The sequence below is a fragment of the Corvus cornix genome, chromosome 4 (genome assembly GCF_000738735.6).
Source record: "Corvus cornix cornix isolate S_Up_H32 chromosome 4, ASM73873v5, whole genome shotgun sequence".
NCBI classification, from domain to species: domain Eukaryota; kingdom Metazoa; phylum Chordata; class Aves; order Passeriformes; family Corvidae; genus Corvus; species Corvus cornix.
In genome coordinates, this window is record NC_046334.1 from 71,703,507 (window position 1) to 71,720,682 (window position 17,176).

At 51.3% G+C, this 17,176-nt stretch overlaps 1 long non-coding RNA gene across 1 annotated transcript; it reads left to right on the plus strand.

Annotated features, from left to right (window-relative positions):
* Positions 1 to 4,018: 4,018 nt before the first annotated feature.
* LOC109146383 lies at positions 4,019 to 13,304 on the plus strand. Its single transcript, XR_005601882.1, has 3 exons — positions 4,019 to 4,135; positions 9,032 to 9,098; positions 13,119 to 13,304. It is a non-coding gene; the product is annotated as an uncharacterized LOC109146383 (long non-coding RNA).
* Positions 13,305 to 17,176: the final 3,872 nt, after the last annotated feature.

Genomic DNA, 17,176 nt, shown 5'->3' on the forward strand with positions numbered 1-17,176 from the left:
GCTATCAATGCCACAGGGACCAGGATTCCGAGTCTGGAATAAAATCCTATGGAATTGGGAGGGATTTTGGGAATTGACAACAAAAAAAATTCCCAGTATGGATTGGGATTGTTCAGCCTGGTGAAGAAAAGTTTTGGAGTGACCAAACTGGGAAGTTCCAGGGCCTAAAGGGGCTCCAGGAGAGCTGCAGAGGGACTGGGGCCAAGGGCTGGAGGGCCAGGAGGCAGGGAATGGCTTCCCAGTGGGAAAGGGGAGCTTGGGCTGGGATGTTGGGAAGGAATTGCTGGCTGGGAGGGTGGGGAGGGGCTGGGCTGGAATTGCCAGAGCAGCTGGGGCTGCCCCTGGATCCCTGGGAATGTCCAAGGCCAGGCTGGACACTGGGGCTTGGATCCACCTGGGATGGTGGGAGGTGTCCCTGCCCATGGATGGGATGGGATTTAAGGATCTCTTCCCAACCCAACCGTTCCATGATTCCGTGGCTCTGTGATTTTCTAGGATGGGGGAATATGAGGGAAAAAATTTTTGAGGAGCTTTGGTGGCTTTTTGATCCCAAACCAGCTCTTCCAGGGAAGAGGTGCTGAGAGGGAACCTCATCCTTGTGTGTCAGGATCCAAAGGGAAAGAGTCGGAGCACGGACCAGGATCTGCTCTGTGGGACACGAGGAACAGGCAGGAACTGATCCCAGGAAGTTCTGCCTGGACAGGAGGAAGAACTCCTTGGAACAGATCCCGAAGAGGGGGTGGAGTCTCCTCCCTGGGGATATTCCAGAGCCATCCGGACACAATCCTGGGATGGTTCTGGGATGACCCTGCTGGAGCAGGGAGCTGGGACAGAGGACCCTGTCCATAAATCCCATAAATTCCACTTAGGAATATTTTCTATCCCACAGAAGTTGCTGATGGACCCTTGGGAGTACCTGGATCACAAGCCGGGAATCCTGGATTTCTTACTCACAGAAAATTCCCAAACTGCAGCAGCAGCAGGAACAAATTTTCATGGAATTTGCTGGAAAAAAGCTGATTTTCCCAAGCCAGAACCGTTTTCCAAGGTCCTTTCAGTCCATAGGAATTTGTCACTCTCCATATTTCCGGGTCCCATGATGGATACGAAGAAGTTTTCCTTATGAGTCAAGAGGAGGGATGGAATTCCTTTGGATCAAGAAAACAGGGATGAATTTAAATGGAAACACCCGGATCCGGCCGGGACAAATGTCCTTAATAAATTCAACACTCCCGACATTCCAAAGAGCTTCCCTGGCAAGGTCAGGCTGCCATTAAAGCTGGAAAAGAAGGATTTTGTGGATGGAATTGCACCACTGCCCTGACCCCCTTCGGAATCTTCCCGGATGCCGGAGGGAGACGGAGAGGGAGAGACCTTCAGGAATGATCCAGGTGGGAAAATGTGAATTCCACCAGGGATGTGTCAGTTGGGATGTTGGATTCCTTCCCAAAGTTCAAGGGGATGGCGGAGAATTCCTGGGAAAGAGGGGGCTGTCCCCAGGACCTTTCTGGGATAGTGGAAGGGCAGGAATTCTGTGGGAATATTATATCCAAGGAATGTGGGGCTGTAAGGGATTTCCTCATCCCTTTCCCTGCTTGGATGCAAGTTCAGGGACAGGTCAGGAATTCCTGACAGATTTCTGCCTGGCATATCGATAAAAATCCTGGGAAAATCCTTTTAGGTGCATCCTTATCCCTAAATCCTCCAGGTTTCTGTTTTCCTATCAAACCTTATCCTGCTTTTCTGGGATTAAAAGAAGGAATTCTTCATCCACTCGGAGCCAACAGGGAAAAGAGGTGGCTTCTCCCTTTGGAGATGAATTCCATGTCTTTGAATCCCATTATCCTGTTTTTCCTCAGCTTTCCAAGCTCTGGACTAAACATCTCCGGTCTGAACCTTAATCCCAGCTGTGGTTCCCCCTAAATCAAATTCCATGGAATCATAACATCTGGAGATATATAAAAAAGATTCTTTGAGTTCATTGAATCCTGGATTTATGGAATGGTTCGAGTGGGAAGGGACCTTAAATCCCATCCCATTCCAGCCCATCCATGGGCAGGGACACTTCCCACCATCCCAGCTGGATCCAAGCCCCAGTGTCCAGCCTGGCCTTGGACATTCCCAGGGATCCAGGGGCAGCCCCAGCTGCTCTGGCAATTCCAGCCCAGCCCCTCCCCACCCTCCCAGCCAGCAATTCCTTCCCAACATCCCAGCCCAAGCTCCCCTTTCCCACTGGGAAGCCATTCCCTGCCTCCTGGCCCTCCAGCCCTTGGCCCCAGTCCCTCTGCAGCTCTCCTGGAGCCCCTTTAGGCCCTGCAAGGGGCTCGCAGCTCTCCCTGGCTCCTTCCCTTCTCCAGGGCAACATTCCCAGCTCTCCCAGCCTGATCCAGAGCAGAGGGGCTCCAGAATCCTGGAATGCTTTGGCTTGGAAAGGACTTTAAATCCCATCCCATTCCCACCCCATTCCATGTTTAGGGACACCTTTCCCTATCCCAGTTGCTCCAAGCCCCAGTGTCCAGCCTGGCCTTGGACACTTCCAGGGATTTTAGCCCTGGCCAGGCCTCCTTTGGTGGGAGTAAACCCCGTCCCATCCCGCTTGGAGTTAATTCCAACCCCCCTCCGTCCTTTCCACTCCATCGCAGCTCCGTTATTTATTTATCCCTCCATGGCCTCCTTGAAGCTTTTCAAACCATCCCAAGTAGGGGTAAATCCCAGGATGAAGGAAGGAAAATAAACTCCGGGAATATTTAACAGCCTCCGCTGAGGGCAATCGAGGGATGAGCGTAAACAATTCCTGACCTGGAATCCTTCACCTCTTCCCGAAAAAATTCCGTCACTCCTTTCACCATATGAGGGCACAATCTCCTTATTTTTAGGATTCCAAGCGTATTCCACAGTGGATATAGCTTGATTTGCTTTTCCCTGGAATAATTCATGGAATGGGATGTGAGGATCCAGAGCAGGACTGAGCTGAGTCCGGGATCCAGGGAAAAAAGGATCCCTGAATCTGTGTGGATATTCCCATTATATTAAGGAAAAGCACATTCCCATGGCTGGATTGCAGGGAGCGTTGGGAAGAACGGGAGGAAATAACTGTTCCCTCCCAACCTGGCTTCCGGAGCAGGAAAAACTCGGGATTTGAATGGATTTTAAAGGAAAAATATTGGCCCAGGTTGTTGGTTCATTCCCTTCGAATCCTTGAGTTGCTCCACAGGTTCCCAATGCTGGAATTCTTGGAGCGTCCCTAAAACTGCCTAGGAAAGGTCATTCCATAGCTCCTCATTCAGAGAAATTCCAGGGATAAGCAGAGGTGTCCAGGCCCTTTTTCCCTCCCTCTGGAATTTCCAACTCATTCCTTTGTCCATCCATCCTCAGCCCTCTCCCGGTGGTTTTTTTTTCCTAAGGGTGCTCTGGTTCTCCCTTCCTCCCTGCAGGAATTCTTCATTCCTGATATTCCCAACACCTGGCATGGGGTTCCTGTCCATGCCTTATCTCCTTCGGGAAGAGCAGTGCTTCCCACCATCCCTTCCCCCCTCATTCCCACTCATCCCGCTCTCCACTTGAAATTTTAACCCCATTTGGGAAGCGGCTTTGGACAAAGACACGGCATTAAATAAAACCACCCCATTTCATCCCAAAAAAACCCCAGGAATGGTGCAGGTGCTGTTTTTCCACCATGGATTTGGAAGGGGACAGAGGGAAGAAGCAGAAATGGGGATCATTTATAGGATCAGGAATCTGCTGCTGGAAATGGGAGATTTTACTTCCCTGTCCCTGACAGTTCGTGTCCCCAAAATGACCTTTTTATTCCCTCTCTCTTCCCTGTTCTTTTTTTTTCCTAAATCCATGAAAAAGGAACCAGGGAACAGAAACATAAGGAATAAATCAGGGAAGAAAAAAAATCCTTCCCAGATTTTCCACCGTGCCTGCGGAGCGAGGTCTAATTTTCTTTTCCTTTCATTCTTCGGGAGCAGAATTAAATCGGAATCCATCATCTTTTTTTAGGATCATTGCTCATCCTCCTCTTTCCCCAGGATGGTTCGTGCATTTCCAGGAGCTCCTCCCGGATCCCCCTTGGAAAAGTTGGAATCCCGGCTGGTTTTTGGTGGCACTCGGACGGTTGCACAAGGAAAAGGTCAGGAGGGACGGGAGCAGTGAGTCAGGCAGGGAGGGAAAGGAAGCCGGAGCTTTTCCAACTGAAATCCCGCCACGGATCCCGCATGATTCCAAGGGCAAAATGAATCCCAGGCGCTCCGTGTTGTTGTTGACATTCCCAATCCCGGGCGGATTTAATGCCGCAGGGACGGCTCACGTTTGAGTTGAAGGGATACGAGTGCCGTGAAAAATGATGGAAGTGGGAATCTTTTCGGGATGAGTCAGCAGCCACGGCTTCCAGAAGCCGTGTGGGGAAACTGAAATATTCCACGGGAATGGCCCGGATCGTTTAAGGAATGCGTCCATTCCGGAGAGGTTGGACCTGGTGCTGAATTAAGCTCCAGGCCCTCTCCTGGACTGGGAATGGCCGTTCCTTGCTGGGCTGCGGTGGGAGTTGGGAATTGCTGTCCTGCCTGGAGTTGAATGTTCCAACCCTTCCCAGGGAGCTTCTCCGATGGATTTTCCTGTGTTCCCAATGTTCAGCTTCTTCCCAATCCCGGCTCCTGCACTCACAGAATCATGGAATGGGTTGGGATGGACCTTAAAGCTCATCCCATTCCCACCCCATTCCATGGGCAGGGACACCTCCCACTGTCCCAGCTGGATCCAAGCCCCAGTGTCCAGCCTGGCCTTGGGCATTCCCAGGGATCCAGGGGCAGCCCCAGCTGCTCTGGCAATTCCAGCCCAGCCCCTCCCCACCCTCCCAGCCAGCAATTCCTTCCCAACATCCCAGCCCAAGCTCCCCTTTCCCACTGGGAAGCCATTCCCTGCCTCCTGGCCCTCCAGCCCTTGGCCCCAGTCCCTCTGCAGCTCTCCTGGAGCCCCTTTAGGCCCTGCAAGGGGCTCGCAGCTCTCCCTGGCTCCTTCCCTTCTCCAGGGCAACATTCCCAGCTCTCCCAGCCTGATCCAGAGCAGAGGGGCTCCAGAATCCTGGAATGGTTTGGATGGAAAGGACCTGGAATCCCATCCCATTCCCACTCCATCCATGTTCAGGGACACCTCCCATTTTCCCAGGTTTCTCCAAGCCCCATTCATGTCCTTCCCCAATCCCAGTTTTCTGCTCCATGACCAGGTGTGTGCATGGAAAAGGGATTGTTCCATTCCAGAGGGTTCCCATGACCTTAGCTGGGTTTGTTCCCACTGAGCTTCACCTGAAATCCCAAAATCTTGGAGCAGTCTCAGATCCCATTCCAGTGTAGAACTGAGGAACAAGGAATGTTCTTCCCTCATGGAGAATGTGGATTTTCCTGGAAAGGCCACTCTGTCCTGGGATGGATTTCCCAGGGAAGGGAATGTCGTCTACAGCCATTTCCCCATTCCCAGAAAAGCCGTGGCTGCCCCTGTATGCCGGGAAGTGTTCAAGGCAAGATTGGACAGGGCTTAGAGCACCCTGGGATATGGGAAAGTGTCGCTGGAGTTGGATCCAGATGGGCTTTAAGGACCCTTCCAACCCAAACCATTCCCTGATTCTGATTCCCGCTGACCTTCCGTGGCCTTTCCAGAAGGGAAAGGGTTTTCCTCGGCTTTTTTCTCCTATCCAACCGCAGCTTTGGGTATTCCATGACATCCCAAATGGAATTCAATATCCAGTTTCAGGGAACTGAGCCTTATCCTGAACTCCTGTCAAGGCATCGGGAGGAGCATCTTGGAATTAGGGCTGGGAATACTCGAATGCTCTTTTCCTTTCCCATTTCCCAGGAAACACAGCTGTCCATGGCAGGATGTCCAATCCTTGGATTAGGCTCTGGCATGGAAAATTAAGGAACATCTGGCATCTTTATTGTGCAGGTGATGATCCACAAGGTGCTGGACACAAGGAAAGAGATACGGAATGTGCCGTTCCCAAATCCCGGTCTCTTCCCGGCCTTGGACCTGCTCTTGATCCTGCTTGGCAGGGGCTGGAATTTGACTGGAGCGAAGCTGCTCCTAATTCCAGGATTCTTTGTGTTCCCAGCATGGCAAAGAATTCCATACGTGGCCACTGGAGCCCAGCGATCCATGGAGATGCGCAGGATCCATCTGGAGCTGGAGATGTGGCCCTTGGGAAAAAACATCCGGTGCTTCCATAATTTCATTCCCTGAATTTGTTGCTGCCTTTTTCCCGCTTTAATTCCGAATAAATCCCTTTTCCTCCAGCTGGATTTGGGAACAGGCAGTGGACACAACTAATTCCCACTTTTCTTGGCTTGGCTTTGCCATTAATTTGGGCTGGATCACTTAATTATTAATTAATTATAAGTATTATTATTTAATTATTAATACTAATATATTCATGTTAATATATTAATAATTATTAACCGAAGAGACAACGATAATCCAGATAACATTCCAAGCTGGGAAAGTGAGGAGGGAGAGACATCAGGAAGAGTCCCAAGACCTTCAGGAATAGCCGGAAAAATGGGAGAGATATCAAGGAAAAAAGGTCCTGGCAGCTGTGGGGGTGGGAGATAGGGAAACTCCAAAGGGAAAGGTTTTAGTAGGAAAAGCATCTGGATAAAATTAGAGCTGGAAAGTGCTCGGGAGAGGGAAGGAGAGGAACAAAAATTTTATGGGATTCACCAACAAATCCCGCTCTGTTTTTTAGGGGAAAAAAGCCCCCTAAATCCAGGGGTTATTTTTATCCTCCTTCCCCAAATGAAAGAACCGAAATTCCGAAAGAAAAGAAGTGGAGAAAGTCTCCTTCTTCTCAACTGCTGTGGAAAAATCCCCCTGATCCCCACTTTATGAAGCCATAAAAAGACTTGGAAGTCGATCCTGGCAGATGCCGGCGGCGCTGGTGTTGGAGGCTCAGATTTTTTGGGATGAGAGGGCTTGGAAAAATGCTCGGCTTTGGAATTGTTCTTAAAGGTCAGCGGGGTGGAGAAGGGAAAAAGGTGGAGCTGGGAGCTTTTGCCGCTGGATGGAGCCAGGGAGCTCCTGGGGATATCTTGGAATGATGTCTCCCATGGAGCAGAGAATTCCGGGATGTGGTTTTTTGGGAATGGCCAAATTGAGGGCATCCCTTCCTGGGTTGTTCATCCGAGGTGCCTAAATCCATAAAATTGCTCCATTGAGTTGGAATTCCAGGCCAAATTCCCTCTGGCTGCTCCTTAAATCCAAGCCTGACGTGCTGGAGCTGAGGAGGGAGAGCTCATCCACCTTTTTTCCCTCTCCAAGTGCTTTTGGTTTTCCCTTGGAGAGAGAAAATTCCCCATTTTGGTGCCTCATGGCAATTCCAAGGTGGAATTCCATCGTTCATTCCACAGCTCCGATGGATCCTGTGGTGCTTCTTCCTAAAAATTCCTTTGGAGAAGAGGAGGGATTTAACGGGAGCCAGGAAGTCCCACCGAGGTAGAAACAATTCCGCTCTGGGCTAGAAATTCCCACATTCCAGCTATTCCCGACATCCCCTGAGGAGCCATCCCGGGGAAAGCTGAGACGGAACTCAGGGAGCGGTGAAAGATGGGATCACCCCCAAAATGCCAAGGAAAGTGTCCAAAACTGGTAAATCCCTGACATTCCAGCCTTTTTCCATGCTTGGATGTCAACCTGAGCCGCAGGTTTGCTTCTCCAAGACATCGGGAATTGAGAAACTCCAGTTTTTAGGGAAAAGGGGTGGGAAAAGGAGCTGGAATCCCTGGAATTGAGATGGAGGTAACTCACCTGAGTCTGGTTCCGAATTCCAGGCAATTCCCGAATTCCTGGTTGCGTCTTAGATCCAAGGGAAGGAGCACAGGGACATTCCCATGGGACTTGAGGGATTTTTAGGATATTATTCCTAAGGAAACATCCCAGTTGGAGCATTCCAGAGTACCTGAGGATATGGAGACAGTTCCAAGTCCAATTCCAGCATTCCGAAGGGAAAAGATTCCCAGAATAATTTTCCATGGATAAAATAAGAAATTCACGCCCCCCTCAGCCTTTTTCTGGCTGAAGAATCCAGGGAATTCCAAACTATGGAATACGCCCTGCATTCCATGGGGGTGGATGCTTCATTTTTGACAGCTGAAAACTGGGAATTAAAGGCAAAAATTCCAGGAATCCCCAAGTTCGGACATTCCTACCTGTCCTACCTCTCCTGGAAAATCCATAAGGAATGTGGAATCAGACCCGGATGCTGGAAGCTGGGATCTTTTCCGGTATTTTTCATGGAAATTCTGGGAAGGGCAGCCTGCCCCAGCCAGGGATGTATCCTTTTTTTCCCTGTTTGGGAATTCCGAGCTTTTCCGGCTGCTCCTGGTTGTGTCAGAGTTCCCGTTCTGCCAGTTTGGGTGGGAATCCATTTGTAGGATTTGGGAAATGAGGAATAAAATTTGGGAAGAGATGCTGGAAGGAAATGCCGCAACCTCTGAAACAGGGACAGAATTCTGGGATAGTCGGGATTTTCCATAGGATCAGAGCGGGAAGAGAGCCCCAGGGCTCATCAAAAACCCCAAATTAGGAAGATTTAAATCCAAACCACTTCCAGGCTGGGAGCTGCACCTGGATAAGGCCTTTCCCATTTTTTCTTGCTCCAATTGTTGGATCCGGCAATTTTTTTTCCCAGTGGTTTCAGCTGGAATTTGGGCCCAACTTTTTGGGATGAGGAAACCTCATCCCAAAAGCTTAAACTCAGCACTGGGAGGTGCAGCCGTTCTGGGATGTTCTCCCGACTCTTCCCGGATTTTCCCCCTCCTTTTCCACCCCTCCCTATTTCCCGGCTCCTTCCTCCCCTCTTTTTTCCTTTTTTTCCCTCCTTTTTGTTTTTCTCCTTTTTTTTTTCCCCCCTCTTTTTTTCCTCCTTTTTTCCCCCCTTTTCTCCTCCTTTTTCATTTTAAATCGAACTCCTCCTAATCTCAACAATTTAGGCCATTCTGTTGTTCCCTGTCTTACAAAATTCCCTCTGTTATTCCCACAGAAATCCAGCTCCCCGTGGCTGATTCAGAGGCTGTAGGAAGATTTTGTTGGACAAATCCGTGGACCAGGTTTGTTGCCACCCTGACGGATTTTGTCGTGGAATTCTTTCATCCTGGAATGACTTTTCCCTGCTGAGGTCACTCCGTGCCCTCCTTCCACGGATTCCCTGAGCCCTCAGGCACCTCTTGGTGGAGAATCCCATTCCAAGATGGCCTTGGACACTTCTGGGAATTCCCTTCTCCAGGGGAACATTCCCAGCTCTCCCAGCCAGCCTCCAGAGCAGGGGAGCTCCAACCCTCGGAGCAGCTCCGAGGCCTCCTCTGGATTCGCTCCAACACCTCCACATCCCTCTTATATTCCCCCATCTCCACTCATGACCTCCATAAAAAACCAGGAATTCCAATGCGGGATTTGCAGGTGGCACTGGCCGGGAATCTTCTCCAAAACAAACTCCACCAGCAGGAGAACCAGGCTGGAAAACCGCGCCGCAATTCCAAGGGCACGGTCCCAAAATGCCAGGGGCTGGAGTGAGGTTAAGCAGCCAAAAAAAAACCCTGGAGGGAGGCCGGGAAGAGCCAGAGGGGAAGGATCCGGGGTTTGGGATGAGTCATGTTGGGAATGAGTCAGCAGCTGCTGTTCTATCCCGGGATTTATAAACAAGGTCACGATCCCTGGGACACCGAGGGAATTTTTCCGCTCCGGGGCTGGGACAGGGATTAGTTGACATCTTGTGGATTTAGGGCTCTGTGTCCTTTCAAAAAAAACTGGGAAGAGAAATCCTATAAAATGGATTTGGGTAATAAAGCACAGCTCGTGATGACCCAGGGGTGGTTTAATCCAGGGAAAAGAAAGGAAATGGGAATTTTGGGATTCGTTTGACTTTGCTGCCCTTTTAGCCCAGTTTTTATTCCATTTGTGATGTCAGAATTCCTTTGGATCCACAAAAAACACAGAAACTCCATCCTGTGACATCGTGCCTCCATTCGCATATCCCAGATCCTTGGAATTCCTGCTGCTCAGCTCCTCAGCTTCCTTCCTGCTGTAGGAATTGAGAAAATATCCCTGGAAAAGTCTCTGAGAGGCCACCTGGAATCGTGTCCTTCCCAGAGGATCATCCCTGTGTCTTAGGCCTCCCAGTGGTTTGGATAATCTATTTCTAGGACTTGGAATTCCATCCCTGAATTTGTGGCTCTTTCCCCCCCTTTCTGCTGGACTTGCTGGATTTTCCCTGTGGAATCCACAGCCTCAATCCTTAAAATGTCTTACAAACTTGGGAATTTTACTGGGATTTTACTCATAGGAAGGAATTATTTTGTTGTTTATTTGGAATTGCCGATTGCTCCCATTTTTCCAGAGTGTTGTCCCTTAAAATGCTGCTCTGGAAGAGCTGGAGTGCCAAAGCTTAGGAATTTTAGGATAAAGTTGGAAAAGGTCTCCAAATCCATTAAATCCAACCTTTGAGCAAACACCACTACATCTGCAAATCCGTATCCTGAAATATCCACCTGGACACTTCCAGGGATGGTGATTCCAGGTTTGTTCCGGTGCTTGACCACTCTTTGAGTGAAGGAATTTTTCCTGGAGGAATTTTTCCCCTCCAGGGATGAGGAATGGTGTCCATGATAGAGCATGGAATGGGTTGGGATGGGAGGGATCTTAAGGACCACTCCCATTCCATGGGCAGGGACAGCTCCCACCATCCCAGCTGGATCCAAGCCCCAGTGTCCAGCCTGGCCTTGGGCATTCCCAGGGATCCAGGGGCAGCCCCAGCTGCTCTGGCAATCCAGCCCAGCCCCTCCCCACCCTCCCAGCCAGCAATTCCTTCCCAACATCCCAGCCCAAGCTCCCCTTTCCCACTGGGAAGCCATTCCCTGCCTCCTGGCCCTCCAGCCCTTGGCCCCAGTCCCTCTGCAGCTCTCCTGGAGCCCCTTTAGGCCTTGGAAGTGCATCCACTCTTTTTTGGGCACACCAGGATGAAGATGCCAACAGAATTCCCAAGGGGCTCCTCATTTCCCATGGAAGGTGGAGCTTCTCCCAATAGGATCAGGAGAAGAGCTGAGGGGTCTGCAGGAAATCTGGGAATGCAGGACTAAAAATCCACGTTCTTGCCTCCCATCCTCGATCCCGAGTTCCATTTCTGCCCCGCTTCGGACACGAACTCCAGCAGGGATGAGTCACCCCGTGGAGAGGCCAGGATGGATGGAATGTTTCCCATGGGGCCGGAATGTGCTCCCTGTAAACCTGGAAATAACCCCAACAACCTCCGTGGATTTTCAACGCTCCCAAAATCCAACCTCTGGCTCGGAGAGCGAATTCCTCAGGAGCGGCTGTTGCATCCCTGGAGGAAAAGCAGGAAAACAAAGGGATCCGTGCTGATAAACAGGGACCGTTGTTCAAGGGATTGGAGGATTTTTGTGGAGACAGCGTCGGATTTCAGGCTTCTCGCTCCTAAATAAACACTCCAGGATCCTGGAGCTGCGGCTGCCTCGGAGCGTGCGAGGGCAGGAATTGGGAGTATGTGAAAAGTGGAACAATTCCTTTCCTTCCCTGCAGGATCCCAACTTCCAGGGAGAGGGCAGGACCTAGGGACAGAGCAAACCCCAGGGAAACACGGATTGGGAATTCCTGGTGGGAAGAATTCCAGGCAGGGAGAGGAGGGAGTTTTATTCCCAAAGAGATTCCAGGTCACCCGTGCTGGGTTGAGGGGGGGGATGGGAGGGATTGGGAGGGGTTAAACAGGGCTGGGGATTCCCCATGTGCTGGGAATTCCCACCTGGATGCTGCTCCAGGTGCCAGGGAGAGCTCAGTGCCACTGATCCATTGTTTGGAGTTATCCTGACAGCAGAAGGATGTGGATCTGCTGGAGAAATCCAGAGGAGGCCATGGAGATCTTCCAAGGGATTCTGGATTCCCTCTGCTCTGGATCAGGCTGGGAGAGCTGGGAATGTTGCCCTGGAGAAGGGAAGGAGCCAGGGAGAGCTGCGAGCCCCTTGCAGGGCCTAAAGGGGCTCCAGGAGAGCTGCAGAGGGACTGGGGCCAAGGGCTGGAGGGCCAGGAGGCAGGGAATGGCTTCCCAGTGGGAAAGGGGAGCTTGGGCTGGGATGTTGGGAAGGAATTGCTGGCTGGGAGGGTGGCGAGGGGCTGGGCTGGAATTGCCAGAGCAGCTGGGGCTGCCCCTGGATCCCTGGGAATGCCCAAGGCCAGGCTGGACACTGGGGCTTGGATCCGCCTGGGACGGTGGGAGGTGTCCCTGCCCATGGAATGGGGTTGGAATGGATGGGATTTAAGGTCCCTTCCTTCCCAAACCATTCCAGGATTCCCTGAATATAACAAATATAATTCCAACATCCCAAATCCATCCTGGGGGCTTTCAGGAGGGACAGAGGGACAAATAATTTTGGGAAAAGCACTTTGGAAGCCCAGGGACACCTTGGACACCTTGGATGTTCTCCTTTGGCCAATGCTGCTCGACCACCCAGACTTTTCCCATTCCAGCACAGATTCCGCTTTCCCCTTCCCGTTCCTCGAATTCCTTCCCTGAAAACCCAGGCTGACCTCACTTAGCTGGGAGGAGCTGTTCAAATCCGTCAGGATTGATGGAAACCAAGGTGAGAGGCCGGAATTCCCAAGGGATCGTTGCAGGATTCCTCCTGTGGATATCTCCCTTCCCAGCCTCCATCCTGGTGGATTTAACCTGGATCCCACCCTCTGGAACAGCCACTGGATGAGCGCAGATCCCTGGATTTGGAGGGGGGAGGTTCATGTTCCTGGATGTCTTGGAAGGAGTCATCCGTGATTCCCAGAGGGAAAATCCCACAGAATATCCAAACTCCATCCCAGCAGTTGCTCCAGGCCTCGTCCGTTACCTCCCTGTTCCCAAACAGGAATTCCTCTGGATTTTAAAATCCATTATAAAAAAAAAAAGGGAAAAATAAGGAAAAGCAAACTCCCCCATGATCCACAGGGAGAATGGCCAGGAAAAACCTTGGGAAGGGAGGAGGAAGGATGGGAAAAAAGAAGGAGAGGCAAAGGGAGGGCAGATGGAATCGGGAATACAGCATGGAAATGGCACAGGTTTTGTTTTCCAGGGAATTTTCCATGGAATCCTTTGACCGGAGGGCTCCTCATCTTGTCCCACCTTTTCAACCCGAGTGACCATGGAGAAACCTTTGGGATCATGGAAGAAACCTTTGGGATCATGGATGTGGCCTTTGGGTCCATGGAAGTGGCCTTGGGATCACTGGGATGAACTCCAGGTGATTCCTTCACGTATTCCCAACCCTGCTGATATTCCTGCTTCCATGAGTTCTCCAGGCCTGCCCAGGAATTCCATTCCTTTATTCCCTTTTTTCTGACACTTTCCTGCCATTCCCGGGAGGCAGGGAGGGGATGAGCCCACAGGGGTTTTTTGGGATCACAAATGGATTTTCAGGAATTTAGAGAAGGAGGATTTTCCCTCCTCCCTCAGCCCCAGACGTGTCAGAATTTCCAGGACAATTCCAGGACAATTCCAGCTGGCCTTCCCTCAGGCTCGTAGCTTGGAAAAGCTTCCAAAATGCTGGATGTGGGAGCTGCTCCTGGATCCCAAGGATTTTCTGGGAGCTGGGAGAGCCTGGCAGGATCCAGAGATCCCTGGAGTGGGGCTGGTCCTGTATCCCAAGGATTTTCTGGAAGCTGGGATAACCCAGCAGTATCCAGAGATCCCTGGAGAGGAGCCCCTCCTGTATTCCAAGGATTTTCTGGGAGCTGGGATAACAGGATCCTCCTGCATCCAGAAATTCCTGGAGTGGGGCTGCTGCTCCTGCCCTGAGATCCTCCCTCTCTGTGGGAATTTTTGGGGCTACAATCCATCATTTTTGATTCCAGGGCAGTAAAACCACCGGGATTTGTCTCCCTCGGCCTCAATCCCGACTTTTCCCCACTCCCAAATCCTTTCCCTCCTTTCCATCCCGACGCAAATCCCTTCTCCCCCTCCTGATTTGAGCCGAGCTTAAGTCCAGCGTGTTTTCCTTCAGGAATCCGCAGCCTAATCCAGAAAAAACAAAACATTCCCACAAAAGCTCCAACTCCATGAACTCCTGCCCCGGCCTTGACCGCTCTCCCTCCTCCCCTCTCTTCCCAACCCCCATCCCGATCCCGCTTTTCCCCGGCTCGCTGAGGTTTCCAGGAAATTTTTTCTCCCTGACGAAGGCGCTTGCAAAAGCTCCGGAATTTTTGGGAGACTGCCCAAAAGGAGCTGGGATTGGATGGATTCGCCTGGATTTGGGAGCGGTGGGGTTGGAGCTGGATTTGCACGCGCCGGAGGAGGAGAAAATATCTGGAAAAGTGGGAGCTCCCCGTTCCTATGGATTTTAGGGGAGGAGCTCTGGTTCACCTCGAGGTTGCAGGGAACAGCTGGGCTGGGATTGGGAGAATGGGAAGAAAACTGGGATGAGGCAGTGGGAAGAAATCCCAGGATTCCAGCAGCTCCCAGGTTAATACTTGTCCCTTTTCCAGCATTCCCGAAGAATGACTGGGCTATTCCTTGTTTGTTTTTTTGGATAAGGATCCCCCACGCCCACTCTCAAATTCAAACCCAAAATTATTGGGACTGGGGAGGGAGTGGGGGATGTTCCCTTTCCCTCCGGGATTGTCATTCCTGGGTGTCTCAGCTGGGCCAGGGCAATTGGGAAAAGGCTCTTCCAGCTGTATCCAGGGAAAAAGTGGGTGGTGAGGATGATCCCGTGCCCAGAGGAGAATCCTCTGCATCCTGAAGGTGTGTCCCAGGAATCACGGAATGCTTTGGGGGGGAAGGGACCTGGGAATTCCCTCCATTCCCACCCCCTATCCCTATCCCACCTCCTGCTGTCCCAGGTGGATCCAAGCCCCAGTGTCCAGCCTGGCCTTGGACATTCCCAGGGATCCAGGGGCAGCCCCAGCTGCTCTGGCAATTCCAGCCCAGCCCCTCCCCACCCTCCCAGCCAGCAATTCCTTCCCAACATCCCAGCCCAAGCTCCCCTTTCCCACTGGGAAGCCATTCCCTGCCTCCTGGCCCTCCAGTCTTTTTCCTGCTTCCTCTCCAACTCCCACCCTTTAGCCTCTTCCCACTGTTTTTATGGACAGCCCAAGGATACAGGGAATTCCTGAATGTGTTCAGGAGCGCTCCATGGATGAATATCCATGTCCTGGTTTTCCGGGAATTCCAGCTGAAGCTGGTGGCGAGCCAAGGGTTTGAAATGTTTTGCTTTTCCCTTGGATCCTGTGATCCCCGGGATTAAGCCTTGAGGAAGGATAATTCCAGGAGGAGGAATTGGTTTTGTGGAATTTCTGCTCCCTACGGCTCGGGAATTGCTGGACACTGGAAAATATTCCCAGTCTGATTTTCCCACCTGGGGTAAATCGTCTGGATCTGCCATTTTTCCCAACCTAAACCTCCCAAATTCCCAAGATTTACCCCTTGCATGAAAAATCCTTAAATTCATCACCCCACTCCTTAAGTCCTGGGAAAAGGAATTTTTTATGTTACTTCCATAAAGCTGCTTTTGATTTTCCACCACTGGAATTCAGCCAAAATATCAGGATTTGAATCCAAACTTCTCCAAAATACCAGATTTTGGAGATTATTTCTTATCTTTTTTCCAAGGGCGGATCTTGAAGGGACAATGGGATCATCCAGCAGTCACTTCCCTCTTTTTTCTAGGATTCAATCCATGGATTCTTTCTTTGGGAGAGAGGTGTGATCCAAGCTGGGCAGAGGGGGCTGCTCCAAAGCCAGGATCCAGTCAGGAGTGCTGGATCCAAACAAAACCCTTCTCCTGCTTTTCAGACCATCCAAATCCATCCATCCCGAGCTTTCCAGCACTTTTACTTGGGAAACCTTCCCACACAGAACGGGAATTGCCAATTCCGGTATCCAGACTCCAGCTCTGACATCCATCAATGATTCCCTGTCCCGACTCCCTTTTGTGGGGTTCTCACGGAGACAAAACTTTCCAGGAATCTGGGACGGTTGAGGGTTTATCCTGAGTTTTGTCTGCATCCCTTGGAATTCATCCCAGCTCCTGGAAACCCGGGAGAGCCTCAACAACTTCCGGCTGCTCCAACTGGCTCCAGTTGGAAGTGAGGGAGTTGGAAGCACTGGGAAGATTTGAAGGCCCTCAGATCCAAGAGGATTTGACTCCTGGTTTTCACATGGATTTTCCTCGGAGTGCTGTATTCCAAGAGTATTGGGATCCAAGCCGGATCCAACAGGAGAAGGTCAGCGCCGCTCTTGTGCTGAGTGTTTGGAGCTGAGGTATCCAGAGAGGAAATGAATCCAACATGAGCTCAGATTTGGTGGATATCCACGAAGGAAAAGGGAGAGCGGGAATTGCAGTGGTGTGGGCAAGGAAAGGCCTTTTTAGTGGGATTTGTTATCCTGAAAAAGAGGAAAATTGGAATAAAACTTTCAAATCAGAATGTGGGGACTCTGCAAGGCCGGGTGGGATTGGGATTGGATCCACCCGGGATAGTGGGAGGTGTCCCTGAACATGGATGGGGTGCAACGGGATGGGATTTAAGGTTCCCTCCAAGCCAAAGCATTCCAGGATCCTGGAGCCCCTCTGCTCTGGATCAGGCTGGGAGAGCTGGGAATGTTGCCCTGGAGAAGGGAAGGAGCCAGGGAGAGCTGCGAGCCCCTTGCAGGGCCTAAAGGGGCTCCAGGAGAGCTGCAGAGGGACTGGGGCCAAGGGCTGGAGGGCCAGGAGGCAGGGAATGGCTTCCCAGTGGGAAAGGGGAGCTTGGGCTGGGATGTTGGGAAGGAATTGCTGGCTGGGAGGGTGGGGAGGGGCTGGGCTGGAATTGCCAGAGCAGCTGGGGCTGCCCCTGGATCCCTGGGAATGTCCAAGGCCAGGCTGGACGCTGGGGCTTGGATCCAGCTGGGATAGCGGGAGGTGTCCCTGCCCATGGATGGGCTGGAATGGGATGGGATTTAAGGTCCCTTCCCACCCGAACCATTCCAGGATTCCATGATCTCCCCTTTAGAGAGCTGTCCTTTGAAAAGGACGAATAAACCTGGAATATCCCTCCCAGCTCCGGATATTCTGTGATTCCATGATCAGAGAGCTGTCATTTGAAAAGGATGGATAAACCTGGAATAAACCCTCCCAAGTTGGGATTTTCCATGATT